Here is a 15,483-nt window from a genome sequence, read left to right as displayed (position 1 = left end):
TCAGATTCTTCACAACTGCATTTGGGGTTTTCTTGTCAAAGATACTGGAATGGTTTGCCATTTCCTTCTACAGTTCATTTTCAAATGAGGAAACTGAGGCAAACAGGGTGAAGTGACTTGCCTGGGGTCACACAGATAGTAAATGTCTGAAGCCAGATTTGAACTGAGGAAGATGAGTGTTCTAGCCACCCTGCCACCTAGTTGCCCTCCTAGAGGCAATAGAGAGAGACTGAAGTTTCTTGAATACTGGATTTATCTAAAATGAATTTCATTTATCAGGAATAGAAATGGTGATTTGGTATACAATCCAGATGTTCCTGCAACTTCTGGATTGTAAGCAAAGTCAATATTTATTGGACCTCTGAATAATACTAAAAACTTGTTTTTTTTTGCTAGCGCCTGTATTTTCTCCATTGTCAAAGATCACAACCCATCCACCCCAAGGGCATCTAGATCTTCAGGAATTCCTGTAGTCAAAGAAAGTCATTACCTCTTTGCCAACCAAGCCTGAGGTGATGAACCTTGGACTAGCCTAGTCCTCTGATGCCAGGCATATAGCCTGGCCCCAGTAGTACCTGAAGTCTTTATGTCTTGGGGTAGATGGGATGTTCAAGAAAGATGAACACTTTTGGTGTGAGGGCTTACCATGACCTTTTCATGATTACTTTAATGTCCAGCTCTCACCTGTGGCTCTGAGAACAACCACACTCTGGTAAACCATCTTGGCAAATAGGCTAAACTAGGATGAGGGTAACCAATAGACCTCAAACCCACTAATGAGTGAGTTAGTGGGGTGTCTACCCCAAGCATGTGAAGAATTCCCTTGATGGAATGGGAGGATGAGAACAATTTGTTCCAACAGCCATGAAGACAGTGGAAGCAGCCACTATGGCACCTTTAGAGCTTGGTCAGACATTAAAGAAGCCAAGGCCATCTACTGCATCCTGAGCCACTACCAGCAATCTTGACTTTTGTTTTGTCACTGGACTTATATGAGTCTGGAAGAGAGAATGAAGTTGATGACTTTGTGCAACTCTGCCTCACTTAAATCTAAGTTATGTGCCAGTCAAAAGGTATCACCAGTTATGTCATTCTGGTTCTTTTCCAGTGCAACATCCAATGTCTTGGGAGCACTAGCCAGGATTTATATTCCACAGGTAGCGCCTTGAGATTCATTATTGCTTGATGCTTTCCTCTTGGGGACTCTGTGAGATATGTAAGTGACCTACAGTTACTTCCATGCCCTGAAAGGCATCAGAGTAGGACTTCGATGGAAGAAAGGTAGTAATAGCTCAGATTGAATAACACTGAACAATTATGGTTCCTATTTAACATTTCCTCTACTTGAATCTTTCTCTAGTGGTTCATTGCATCATGGAGGTGACCCGGGATCCATGGATTATGGTGCTGTGGGGGAACACAGATTGAAATCTTTCTGAATATGATTAGAGACTCTAAAAAAAAAAGAATTAGGGGACCTGGTTTTAAATCCTACCTCTGACTTTACTTACCTGGTTGATCTTGGGCAAATAATTCAATATCTACAGGCCTTTATGTCCCCATGTGTAAAAAGAGAGAGGGTTATACTGGATGACCTCTGAGGTACTGCCTAGATCAATAATCTAGTAGGTCCTACTAAACTCAGGCTAGAGATGAACTCTTGCCTGAGGATCTACTTAGCCAAGTTAAGAGAAGCTTATTACCAACCCAGGTCTCTGCTGAGTATCAGATTCTTCTTACCACAGAAACTCTTGAAGACCATCTACCAAATCAGAAAGTATATGCCAATAGGGGAAGTGCCCACACCAGGGAAACTGAAAGGTTTATTGAAGTATTTTTAAATGTTTTATTTTTATTGTCATGCAAAATACACTTCCATAGCAAACTCATACATAACCAAAACCCCCAAAATAAAACCATAAATAAACTGATGGGGAAGACAGCTCCAAACAGTTCTTTCTCTGGAGGTGGGTAGCATTCCTTGTCATGTCTTTCATTATTGTCCCTATTTAAATAATTTAAATTTTTTTTTTTAATTTTTTCTATGTTTACAAGATTCATATTCTTTCTCTTCCCTCTCCCCTCCCAGAGCTGACAAGCAATTTCACTGGGTTTTATATATATTAGCACTCAAAACCTATTTCCATAATTTTGTAATAGAGTAATCTTTTAAAATCAAAACTCCACATCATATACCCATACAAACAACTGATAAATCATATGTTTTCTTCTGGTTTTCTATTCCCACAGATCTTTCTCTAGATGTGGATAGCATTCTTTCTCCTAAGTCCCTCAGAATTGTCATGGATCATTGCATTGCTTTTGGGAGCAAAGTCAATTACATTTGATTGTCCCACAAGGTTTCATTTTCTGTGTACAATGTTCTCCTGGCTGTTCATAAAGGTCTTTCCAGTTCTCATAGAAATTAAGCAGTTCATCATTCCTTATAGCACACCTATTGAAGTATTTTAAATGAACATAGTTTAAAAATTTTTTAAATAAATAAAATGAACATAGTTATGATAAGTCTTGTTATCCCCATTTTACAGATGAGAAAGTAGAATTGGATTGCCCAAATAATGTAAGGGAGCGAGCCAGGATTTGGCTCTAGTTTGGAGAAGGGAGGGAGGGGAAATACTTGGGAACTTCAATGTAACAAATAAACAAATGAGTAAATTTTTAAAAATTTTGGATGCCCTATATACATTGTCACAGGATAGCTCTGTAAAGTATTATTGTTATAATTTTGCCATTGTTGTTCCCTTTTTAGAGAGAGAAAACTGTATCTCAAAGAAATTAAGGCCAGTCCCTAAGCATCAGAATCAATACTCAAACCCAAATCTGTCCTAATTCCACATCTAGATGTCACCCCATTCCAGTGGCATGCTGGATCTCCAACTCCCCAAATTAGTTGTATCTCCAGGGCAATCAAGGTGGGAAATGCCCAGTAAATGGAGCAGCTAGATAGCAAAGTGATAGAGTACCTAATCTGGAGTCAAGAAAACTTGAGTTCAGATCCAGCCTTAACCACTTACTGTGTGGTTCTGGGCAAGTCATTTAACCTTTGTTTGCCTCAGTTTTCTCACCCATAAAATGGAGATAATAATAGCACTTACTTCTCAGGGTTACTGTGAGGAACAAATGAGATCATAACTGTAGAGTTTAGCAAAGTGCTTGCTCTGTAAATGTTAGCTATTGTTAAATCAGGATTTGTTAATTCTTTCTTGTAATAGTTCTCTAGAAGTTAAATATCCTTCAGATAAGTTGCTTGAAGAGAAATCAGGAAAGGGCAAAATGCAGAATGAAGGATGGTGTCAACAAAGAAAAGGGATTTTTGGCTACTTACTCAATCCTCTAGTTTCCTCCCTAATTCCTAATTTCCCTATTACCTTCAAAGGTATTACTTCTCCTAGTCATCCAGCCTCAAAATCTACATGTCATCCTTGGCTCCTAATTTCTCTCTCACTTCCCATATCCAATTGATGGTTAAGTCCTATTGTACCTTAATAATAACTCTCATAGGGCTGTTAAGTGGGGCAGTGGATAGAGTGCCAGGCCTTGAGTCAGGAAGATTCATCTTTCTGAGTTAACATTTGATCTCAGATATTTACTAGCTATTTTACCCTGGGCACTCAGACTCCATCAGTCCTTTTTCTAGAAGTGAATGGCATTTTTCATCATGAGTCTTTGGGATTGTCTTAAGATCACTGTATTGCTGAGAATAGCTAAATCATTCACAGCTGTTCATCAAACAGTATTCCTGTTATTGTGTATGATGTTCTTCTGGTTCTGCTCACTTCACTTTGTATTTGTTCATGTAGATCTTTCCTGGTTTTTCTGAAATCATCTTACTCATCATTTCTTATAGCACATAGTAATATTCCATTACAACCATATACTACATCTTGTTCAGCCATTCCCCATTGATGGATATTGCCTCAGTTTCCTGAGTTCAAATGTGACCTCAAACACTTAATAGCTGTATCAACCTTGTTTTCCACAATTTCTTCATCTGTAAAATGAGCTGGAGAGGGAAATGACAAATTACTCTAGTAGCTTTGCCAAGAAAACTTCAAAGGGGGTCACAAAGAATGAGACATGTTTTTTTTTTCATCATGGGTCCCTTGGAGTTGACTTGGATCCTTACCTTGTTGATTATTATTAAGTCATTGTGGGTTTTAAAATTAATAATCAATACTAAATATTATATTTTATAAAGTTTTATTAACAATAACTAAAGCAGAAGAACTGCCTGACTTCAGCCCAATAGCAGGTTCAAAAGAGGGCAAGGGAGAGGTTACAGCCACTTAAACACAATCATGCAAAATGTGGGGATGGAGGAAAATGGAACTCTGAGAAAAAACTAAGAGACTTCTGGGAGATGAAGTCCAAAGCCTCAAAATCTCCATTTATACATCATTCACAGTTGATCATCATACATGATTGTTATTTTGTATAATGTTCTTCTGGTTCTGCTCACTTCACTTTGAATCACTGCATAATCCAGATCTTTTGTGATCATCTTGTTTTTTCATTTCTTAAGGCATAATAGTATTCTTTTATAATCATATACCACAATTTGTTCAGCAATTTCCCAATTGATGGACATCTCTTCAATCTCCAGATCTTTGCCACCACAAAAAGTGCTGCTATAAAAATTTTAGAATATATAGTTTCTTTTTCCTTTATCACTTTAGGATAATGGTAACACAATAATGGTATTACTGGGTCAAAAGGTATATGTTATTTTATTTTTTTCAAACTTTTATCTTCTGTTTTAGAGTTGGTACTAAGTATTGGTTCCAAGGCAGAAGAGTAGCTAGGCAATGGGGTTTAAATGACTTGCCCAGGGTCAGATAGCTCGGAAGTGTCTTGGGTCAGATTTGAACCCAGGACCTTCTATCTCTAAGCCTGACTCAATCCACTAAGCTACCTAGTTGCCACCATATACATCATTTTATAACTCTCTGAGTATAATTCCAGATTGCTCTCCAAAATGGTCATATCAGTTGGATCAATTCCACCAATAATATATTAGTGTCCCTATTTTTATACATCTCCTCCAGGAGATAGAAAGCATTATAAAATGTAAAATGGATACTAAATGTATATTAATGGCCCCAGAGTAAGAGTTGGGGTGAAGAGAAATACTGCGATTTGGGCACTAAACTCACAAAGAAGAAAGGAGACTATGCTGGGTGATGATAGATAATGACTACCAGGATCCATATTGGATAGATTGGTAGCATAAAAAAAGAAGGAGAATCTGGAACTAGGCTCAAATTTCTCTCCACTGGTTAAATCTTGAATGTATCTCTCATTGAAAAGTCAGATGGTAGCCTTATCTTTTTGATGACTGTGATCTAGATGTATCCAGCTTCCTTCCTTCTGAGTTGCTCTCCTCATGCCCTTTGGTATCTCAAGTCAAGCTCTAAGCTTAACTTTGAATAAGGTAAAATTTGTCAAATAAAGGCTTATTGCTTTTAGCATCACTTTTCAGTCTGCTTTGCTAGCCAATATGCCTCTTTCTTCTAAATTTCTAAATCTCAAAAAGCAAGTACAAAGGCTTGGGGCTCTAAGTTGGGACCCAGGGCAGAGCCAAGACTTGCCCCTCCAGGTCAGCCCACTTCCCATTCAATCATACTGCCCCAAGCCAAAGGTTTTGGACTGGAGTGAAAAGGGAATAAAAGTAAATCTCTCCAAGTTCCCATGAAGACATCATAATTAAGAGGTCAGACTAGTGCTGTTGTTTCAAATACAGCACCTATAACATCTCGTTACACTGTGCTTTATGTACTTTGGGGAAAAAAGAATTATAAGCATGCTTTGGAAGGATTTAAGCTCGCCACTTAGTTTTCCCTATTCCTATCTAACCTGCAGCCATAACACAGGCAAAGTAAAAGCATTTCACTTGTACCACAAACTGATATCCAAATTTTAACTAATTATTGATTTCGCTGCCCTATTTTTAAAAAATGTACACAACTACAGAAATCCTACAGGGAGCAACCTTTCCCCATGTGTAAAGTGACATATCTGATTGCTGGATTGAGCAATGGAAATTAATTATTACAGTAATTACTCAGCCACTAAGTATTTGAATTCTAGACCTGACACGGCTATCCTGGGAGTTGCCTTCAGTTTCCTGAGTGCATTAGTATTGACGGGGCCAGGTCACTCAAATGTATTTTTAATAACCTTCCTATATAGCATATTGCCATTGGAAGTTTAGGGGCATTTATTTTGGGCAATGTGTGATGGCCATCCTTGCACTGAGGAGCAGAGAGCTACCTATTAACAACTATCATTTTAAGCCAAAAGTCACCCCCACTTTCAGGTAAACCCCTCCTGAAACAGGGCAGTTATTGGGCTAAGTGAATATATGGGGGAACAAAATTATAGACTAAGCTGTCATAGGAAGCAAGCAGTGCTGTACAGAGGGAAAAGACTTGAATTCAAATCTTGGTGGTGTTTGTCATCATTAGTTGTCTTAACTTTTGTCTCACCACTGCACCTCAATGACTCTGGATAAGAGAGTGAGGCTGATGACTTTGTGCAACTCTGCCTCACTTAAATCCAATTCATGTGAAAATGAAGATCAAACAACAGCCTCTTTGATGGTCGGTAAATCGCTGAAACCCTGATGGAGCTAATTTCCTCATTTTTAAAATAAGGGTGTTGAACTGGATAATTTTTTTACTCTCTTCCTACTTTAAAAAAAAAAAAAGCCTTACCATTCTTGGAAGCATCACTAAACCTCTGTGGACAATTTCCTCATTTGTCTAAAAAAGAGGGTTTCATAGGATTTAAAGTTTAAAAGGATTTTATAGGTCATTAGTCCAACTTCCTCATCTTATGGATGAGTAACTGAGACCCAGAGGGGAAACCAATTATGCACAGTCACATGCTTGGTAGTAGAACAGGCATTTGAACCTAGGTCTTCTGATTTCAAATCCAGTGTTCCCTGTGCCAACGTCATGCTGTGTGGGACGCCATGTCCTCCATGGTTACCTAGTTGTAAACAAATCTCTACATTTAACTGGTATCAATTTTTTTTTAATTTTTTCTTGATCACTGGAGCCTGGCACTAACAATTCTTGGCTTGATCTCTGTGGGCCATACTTCTCTCTTCTCTTGCCTTCCATGAGTATAAAATATTCTACTATGATCTTGATTCCCAAAAGGGTTCTTAAAGGCCCTACAAAACATTAAACTGTATTCAAAGTAGAGGCAGGCTGTTAGAAATGTCACCTCCTGCCTAGCAACACTGCCAGAGGGGCAGAGTGGACAGAGGACTGAGCTCGAAGTCAGGAATTCAAATCCTATCTTAAAGAAGATAGCTGTGGGATCCTGGGCAAATTAATCACTCGGATCTCAGTTTTCTCATTTGCAAAATAGGGATAATAATAGTACCTATCTCACATTATGGTTGTAAGGATCTAATGAGATAACTCATAAAGTGCTTTGAAAAGCACTTAAAGCACTATGTAAATGCTAGTTACTGTTTTATTGTTGTTATTATTATAAAGCAGGCCAAGGCTTCTGGAGGCTCCATGACCACAATGTTCCTGGCCACATATGCAGTGAGACAAGATTCTGGGTTATTCTACTTCTTTCCTCTTGACCCAGCTCCTGGACACTCCAGGATATACCACCTTCTGCCCATGACTTCTGAGAGTCAGCCTTCCCAGGATTTTCTAAGACACAGCAATACTGTGCCAAAATAAGACTTGGAGGGCCTCAAGGAGCAATCTTGAACTTTTTAATCATCTGTCCACATCAGTGGACCTCTCCCAATCCAGTGGTAGGGATTTAGCATAGTTGTACTCTCTCTCTCTCTCTCTCTCTCTCTCTCTCTCTCTCTCTCTCTCTCTCTCTCTCTCTCTCTCTCTCTCTCTTTCTCTCTCTCTCTCTCTCTGTCTCTCTCTCTCTGTCTCTCTCTCTCTCCTAGTGACACTAAACTCTGACTTCAAAAGAAAAATAATCTAGCCACCTAACCATATCTTCATTGTCATCCACCTTAACCCAGCTCTTCCTAGCTCAGAGGGCCTAAATTTGGATTGGGGTAACCAGAACCCACCAAAGAACCCCTTCATCGTTAGCTCTGCTGGACCTTTCTATTCCAAACTCTGATGCTGCCCCTACTCTTATATAGGAGTTCATAGCTTCTTTTAATCTAGGCAAAGAGAGTGGTGGCCCATGGAAGTTCATAGCAGCAGCCCGTGGATACAAAATGTCAGACAGCCACCATGACTTAATGGCTGCTTGATAACACTTCCCTCTTTGTTAGTATTTCAGAAGACTCCTTTTTATACTTTTACTCAGCAGTATGACTCCAGCCTGGGGAACATGGGATCTTGCCATTGTGTTGACCACAGAAGATCTGGGTTTGAATTGCAGGAGATCTAGGACAGCAAGAACCATAACATTAAACCAAAAAACCTTTTAATGAATTGAGATAAACTCACATTTCTAGGAGCTGAGGGAAGCCCCAGTAAAAGACTTGTCATTATAGCATCACTGGCTCAATCTGGATAAATACTTCAAAGAGCCTAATTAAGGTACTCTCTTTATATACAGATTACTCTAGATATTGAGTCAAGACAATTTCTAGGAACAAGGAGTTCCCAGGAACAGTTTCACACCAGACTGAGTAGGTATTGTATATAATTCTACTTTACAGGATCACATATAGGTCACTACTATAGCTAGAAACTGAGAGAAACCCTTTAATTGTCTATGTCTTTGCATATAAAATCTCCTAAGAATTTCCTTTCTCCTTAATTCTCCATTGGGGCAGCTAAGTGGCACAGTGGATAGAACATTTGGACTAGGAGTCAGGAAAACTAGAGTTCATATCAAGTCTCAGACACATTATTTGTGTGACCCCAGGCAATTCACTTTAATCCTGTTTGCCTCAGTTTCCTCATCTGTAAAATTAGTTGAAAAAAATGAGTTGCAGAAGAAAATGGCAAGCTACTCTAGAAAACCCCAAAACAGAATCAGAGTCTGAAAATGACTAAATAATAAATCATTCATTATCCCACTCAATATTTTTGTGTACTTTCTATTCTCTCTTTGACCAATTTCTGCTTCTTAATTAACAAACTTCCTTTCCCTACAACTCCTTTCATCTCAGTAACAAATCAGACACTCAGTAAGATGTAACTCCCATTGGAAAATATTACATCCCAGGTTATCCTTTCCATTATGGACAGTGTTTCGTTTCTTCAATGAGTTTAATGCCTGACCCAATGGCCAGTCTCCTCCACACCAACTCCTGCCCTAAATTAATAATAGAATCTTTCAACATATATGTTGGTATTTCCTCAAATATCTAAATTCTCCATACCTCAATATATTCAGCACTTAATACCCTATGCCCCTACTCCACCTTAACTACACGTAGATACAGTCACACCCTTGACTTTGCCATCACCCACAAGTATTCCATTTTCATGTTTGTGACCTCCAACTTCTTGGATTTGATCCTATCCTTGTATTATTATACCTTTCCCTATGCCTTAATTTCTAATCCTATTCTTGATCCTCAGGGTAATCTGCAGTTCTAAATCAGGCCATCACCTGTACTCTGGTAACATTCTCCTCCCTTTCTCAGTATTTTTATTTTTCATTTGTTTCAGGCAAGTCAAACTCTTTGTGACTCCTTCCGGGATTTTCTAGAATGGCCTGTCATTTTCTTCTCTAGCTCATTTTACAGATAAGGAAACTAAAGCAAACAGGGTTAGGTGACTTACTCAGAGAGCTTGCCCCCTTGGTAAAACAGGTCAACTTTACATTATCCTCTATTCTTTTTTTTTTAACATTATTTTATTTGGTCATTTCCAAACATTATTCTTTGGAGACAAAGATCATTTTCTTTTCCTCCCACAGCCCCATAGCCGGCGCACGATTCCACTGGGTTTCACATGTGTCCTTGATTCGAACCCATTTCCATTTTGTTGGTATTGGCATTAAGGTGTTCATTTAGAGTCTCTCCTCAATCATATCCCCTCCACCCCTGTAGTCAAGCAGTTGCTTTTCAACGGTGTTTTTACTCCCACAGTTTGTCCTCTGCTTGTGGATAGTGTTTTTTCTCTGAGATCCCTGCAGATTATTTAGGGACATTGCATTGACACTAATGGAGAATTCCATTATGTTCGATTGTACCACAGTGTTTCAGTCTCTGTGTACAATGTTTTCCTGGTTCCACTCCTTTCTCTCTGCATTACTTCCTTGAGGTTGTTCCAATCTCCATGGAATTCCTCCACTTTATTATTCCTTTTAGCACAATAGTATTCCATTACCAACATACCACAATTTGTTCAGCCATTCTCCAATTGAAGGTCATCCCCTCATTTTCCAATTTTTGGCCACCACAAAGAGTGCAGCTATGAAATTCTTGTACAAGTTTTTTTTCCTTACTATCTCTTTTGGGTACAAACCCAGCAGTGCTATGGCTGGATCAAAGGGCAGACAGTCTTTTATCACCCTTTGGGCATAGTTCCAAATTGCCCTCCAGAATGGATGGATCAATTCACAACCCCACCAGCAGTGAATTAATGTCCCTACTTTACCACATCCCCTCCAGCATTCATGACTTTCCTTTGCTGTCATGTTAGCCAATCTGCTAGGTGTGAGGTGATACCTCAGAGTTGTTTTGATTTGCATCTCTCTGATTATAAGAGATTTAGAGCACTTTTTCATGTGCTTATTAATAGTTTTGATTTCTTTATCTGAAAACTGCCTATCCATGTCCCTTGCCCATTTATCAATTGGAGAATGGCTTGATTTTTTGTACAATTGATTTAGCTCTTTGTAAATTTGAGTAATTAAACCTTTGTCAGGGGTTTTTATGAAGATTGTTTCCCAATTTGTTGCTTCCCATCTGGTTTTAGCTACATTGGTTTTGTTTGTACATAATCTTTTTAATTTGATGTGGTCAAAATTATTTATTTTACATTTTGTGACTCTTTCTAAGTCTTGCTTGGTTTTAAAGTCTTTCCCTTCCCAAAGGTCTGACATGTATACTATTTTGTGTTTGCCTAGTTTACTTATAGTTTCCTTCTTTATGTTCAAGTCATTCAGCCATTTTGAATTTATCTTGGTGTAGGGTGTGAGGTGTTGATCCAAACCTAATCTCTCCCACACTGTCTTCCAATTTTCCCAGCAGTTTTTATCGAAAAGTGGATTTTTGTCCCAAAAGCTGGGATCTTTGGGTTTATCATACTATCTTGCTGAGGTCACTTACCCCAAGTCTATTCCACTGATCCTCCTTTCTGTCTCTTTGCCAGTACCAAATTGTTTTGATGACTGCTGCTTTATAATATAGTTTGAGATCTGGGACTGCAAGGCCCCCTTCCTTTGTATTTTTTTTTCATTATTTCCCTAGATATTCTTGATCCTTTGTTCTTCCAAATGAACTTTGTTATGTTTTTTTCTAAATCAGTAAAAAAAAATTTTGGAAGTTCAATGGGTATGGCACTAAATAGATAAATGACTTTGGGTAAGATGTTCATTTTTATTATATTGGCTTGTCCTACCTATGAGTAGTTAATGTTTTTCCAATTGTTCAAGTCTACTTTTAGTTGTGTAGAGAGTGTTTGGTAGTTGTGTACATATAGTTCCTGTGTTTGTCTCGGCAGATAAATTCCTAAGTATTTTATTTTGTCTAAGGTGATTTTGAATGGGATTTCTCTTTCTAGTTCTTGCTGATGAGCTGTGTTGGAAATATATAGAAATGCTAATGACTTATGCGGGTTTATTTTGTGTTCTGCAACTTTGCTAAAGTTGTTGATTATTTCGATTAGCTTTTTGGTTGACTCTCTAGGATTCTTTAAGTAGATCATCATGTCATCCACAAAGAGCGATAACTTGGTCTCCTCCGTGCCTTCAATTTCTTTTTCTTCTCTAATTGCTACTGCTAGTGTTTCTAGCACCCCATTGCAGATGATATTAGTTGATGGTTTTAGATATATACTGTTTATTATTTTTAGGAATGACCCTTCTATTCCTATGCTTTCTAGTGTTTTTAATAGGAATGGGTGTTGTATTTTATCAAATGCTTTTTCTGTGTCTATTGAAATAATCATGTGATTTTTGTTGGTTTGCTTGTTGATGTGGTCAATTATGTGGATGGTTTTCCTGATATTGAACCAGCCCTGCATCCCTGGTATAAATCCTACTTGATCATGATGAATGACTCTTCTGATCACTTGCTGGAGTCTTTTTGCTAGTATCCTATTTAAGATTTTTGCATCTATATTCATTAGGGAGATTGGTCTATAATTTTCTTTCTCTGTTTTTGACCTGCCTGGCTTTGGAATCAGTACCATTTTTGTGTCATAAAAAGAATTTAGTAGAACTCCCTCTTTGCTTATTATGTCAGAGTTTGTATAGTATTGGGATTATCTGTTCTTTGAATGTTTGATAGAATTCACTTGTGAATCCATCAGGCCCTGGGGATTTTTTCTTAGGGAGTTCTTTGATGGCCTGTTGGATTTCATTTTCTGATATGGGATGATTTAAGAAGTCTATTTCTTCTTCTGTTAGTCTAGGCAGTTTATATTTTTGTAAATATTCATTCATATTGCCTAGATTGGCATATTTATTGCCATATAATTGGGCAAAGTAGTTTTTAATGATTGCCTTAATTTCCTCTTCATTGGAGGTGATGTCCCCATTTTCATCTTTGATGCTGTTAATTTGCTTTTCTTCTTTCCTTTTTTAAATTAGATTGATCAGTACTTTGTCTATTTTGTTTGTTTTTTCAAAGTACCAGTTTCTAGTCTTATTTATTAGTCCAATAGTTCTATCACTTTCAAATTTATTAATTTCTCCCTTAATTTTTGGGATCTCTAATTTGGTTTTCTTCTGGGGGTTTTTAATTTGTTCACTTTCAAGTTTTTTTATTTGCATTTCCAATTCGTTGATCTCTGCCCTCGCTAATTTGTTAATATATGCACTCAAAGATATGAATTTTCCTCTGATTACTGCTTTGACTGAATCGCATAAGGTTTGGAAGGATGTCTCACCATTGTCATTTTCCTCAATGAAATTATTAATTGTTTCTATGATTTGTTCTCTAACTAACCGATTTTGGAGTATCATATTATTTAATTTCCAATTAATTTTTGATTTGGTTCTCCATGTACCCTTACTGATCATTATTTTTATTGCCTTATGATCTGAAAAAGTTGCATTTATTATTTCTGCTTTACTGCATTTGTATGCCATGTTTCTGTGACCTAGTGTATGGTCAATCTTTGTGAATGTGCCATGTGGTGCTGAGAAGAAGGTGTATTCCTTTTTGTCCCTATTTATTTTTCTTCATATGTCCATTAACTTTAATTTTTCTAAGATTTCATTCACTTCTTTTACCTCTTTCTTATTTATTTTTTTATTTGATTTATCTAAATTTGATAGTGGTTGGTTCAAATCTCCCACTAATATGATTTTACTGTCTATTTCCTCCTTCAATTCTCCTAGTTTCTCCATTAGAAATTTGGGTGCTATACTATTTGGTGCATACATGTTGATTAGTGATATTTCCTCATTATCTATAATCCCTTTTAACAAAATATATTTACCTTCCCTATCTCTTTTAATCAAGTCTATTTTTGCTTTGGCTTTGTCAGATATCATGATTGCAACTCCTGTCTTCTTTCTATCAGTTGAGGCCCAGAAGGTCTTACTCCATCCTTTAATTCTGACCTTGTGAGTGTCTACCCTCCTCATGTGTGTTTCTTGAAGACAATATATGGTAGGGTTTTGGGTTCTAATCCAATCTGCTATTTGTCTATGTTTTATGGGTGAGTTCATCCCATTCATGTTCAAAGTTATGATTGTCACTTGTGGACTCCCTGGCATTTTGATATCCTCCCCTAATTCTTACCTTTCTTCTTTAACTCTAACCTTTTAAGCCAGTGATTTACTTTAAATCAGTCCCCCTAGTCCCCTCCCTTGATATGTTTCCCTTTCTATCTCCTTCCTTTTTGTTCCCTTCCCCTCCCCCCTCTCCTTCCCTCCCTTTTTGTGTTCCCTCCACCCACCACCCACCTTGGTTTTTCCTTCTCCCTTACCCTGTTGGATAAGATAAAATTCAAGATCTGAATGGATCTGGATGTTCTTCCCTCTCAGAGTTGATTTCACTGAGAGTAAGGTTTAAGTAAAAACTCTCTTCCTCTCCTTCTTATAGGAGAATTCTTCCCCTCCCCTTCCCATGTGTATCTTTGTGTTAGAAAGATTATTCTATTTAGTTTTTTGTTTCTATTTTTTGAGTATATATTAGTACCATCAATGATTCCCCCTCCCTTTTTTTCTATCCCCCTTTTCTCCATATCATCTTGAGGCCCCAAACTTTCCTTATGCGTGATTCTTCTTACTACTCTAATGATGCATACAATTTTTGAGAGTTACACATTACATTTTCCCCGCATATTAATATATATATATATATTGATATAAATGTATTCCTTATAGAAGAGAGTTTGAATAAAAGAAAAAGATAATATTTTTCTCATTTTCCCTTTTCTTCATATTTACCTTTTCATGTTTCTCTTGCTCTTTGTGCTTGGATGTCAAACTTTCCGCAGAGCCCTGGTCTTTTCTTTACAAACACTTGGAAATCTTGTATTTTGTTGAATGCCCATACTTTCCCCTGGAAGTATATCGTCAGTTTTGATGGATAGCTGGTTCTTGGTTGAAGACCCAGCTCTCTTGCTTTTCTGAATATCATATTTCATGCTTTACGGTCATTCAGAGTGGAAATTTCTAGGTCCTGTGTGACCCTGATTGGTGTTACTTTATATCTAAATTGTCTTTTTCTGGCTTCTTGTAAGATTTTTTCTTTTGCTTGGAAGCTTTGGAATTTGGCATTTACATTCCTGGGAGTTGTCTTTTGGGGATTTAGTGTAGAGGGTGTTCTGTGAACTCTTTCAATGCATATTTGATCCCCTTGTTCTAGAATCTCTGGGCAGTTTTCTTTGATGATATCATGTATTATGTTATCAGGATTACTGTTTATTTTTGGCTTTTTTGGTAGACCGATGATTCTCAGATTGTCTCTCCTTCCTCTGTTTTCCAGGTCTGTCACCTTGTCAGGGAGATATTTTATGTTATCTTCTAATTCTTTAGTCTTTTGACTTTGCTTTATTAATTCTTGCTCTTTTGCAAGATCATTGTCTTCCAGTTGCCTGATTCTGACCTTTAAAGACTGGTTTTCCTTTTCAGTTGGATCTGACCTGTTTTTGAGGTTTTGAGCTGTTTCTGCATTTGCATATTTTGGTCTGTCATATTGCTGAGTTCCTTTTGGATTGTTTCTCATTTTTCCTGCCAGAAGGCTTCCATCTTTTTGATCATTTCCGATTTAAGTTCTTCAAGAGTTTGTGGAGAATTTCCATTTCCTTTGGAAGGTTTTGGAGCATTTGCTTTTGTTTCCTCTTCTATCTCCTCTGCATTTTGTATTTTTGCTCCATAAAATGT

This window comes from Monodelphis domestica, chromosome 1 (genome assembly GCF_027887165.1).
Source record: "Monodelphis domestica isolate mMonDom1 chromosome 1, mMonDom1.pri, whole genome shotgun sequence".
Classification (NCBI taxonomy): Eukaryota; Metazoa; Chordata; class Mammalia; order Didelphimorphia; family Didelphidae; genus Monodelphis; species Monodelphis domestica.
Note: the sequence above shows the minus strand (reverse complement) of the source record.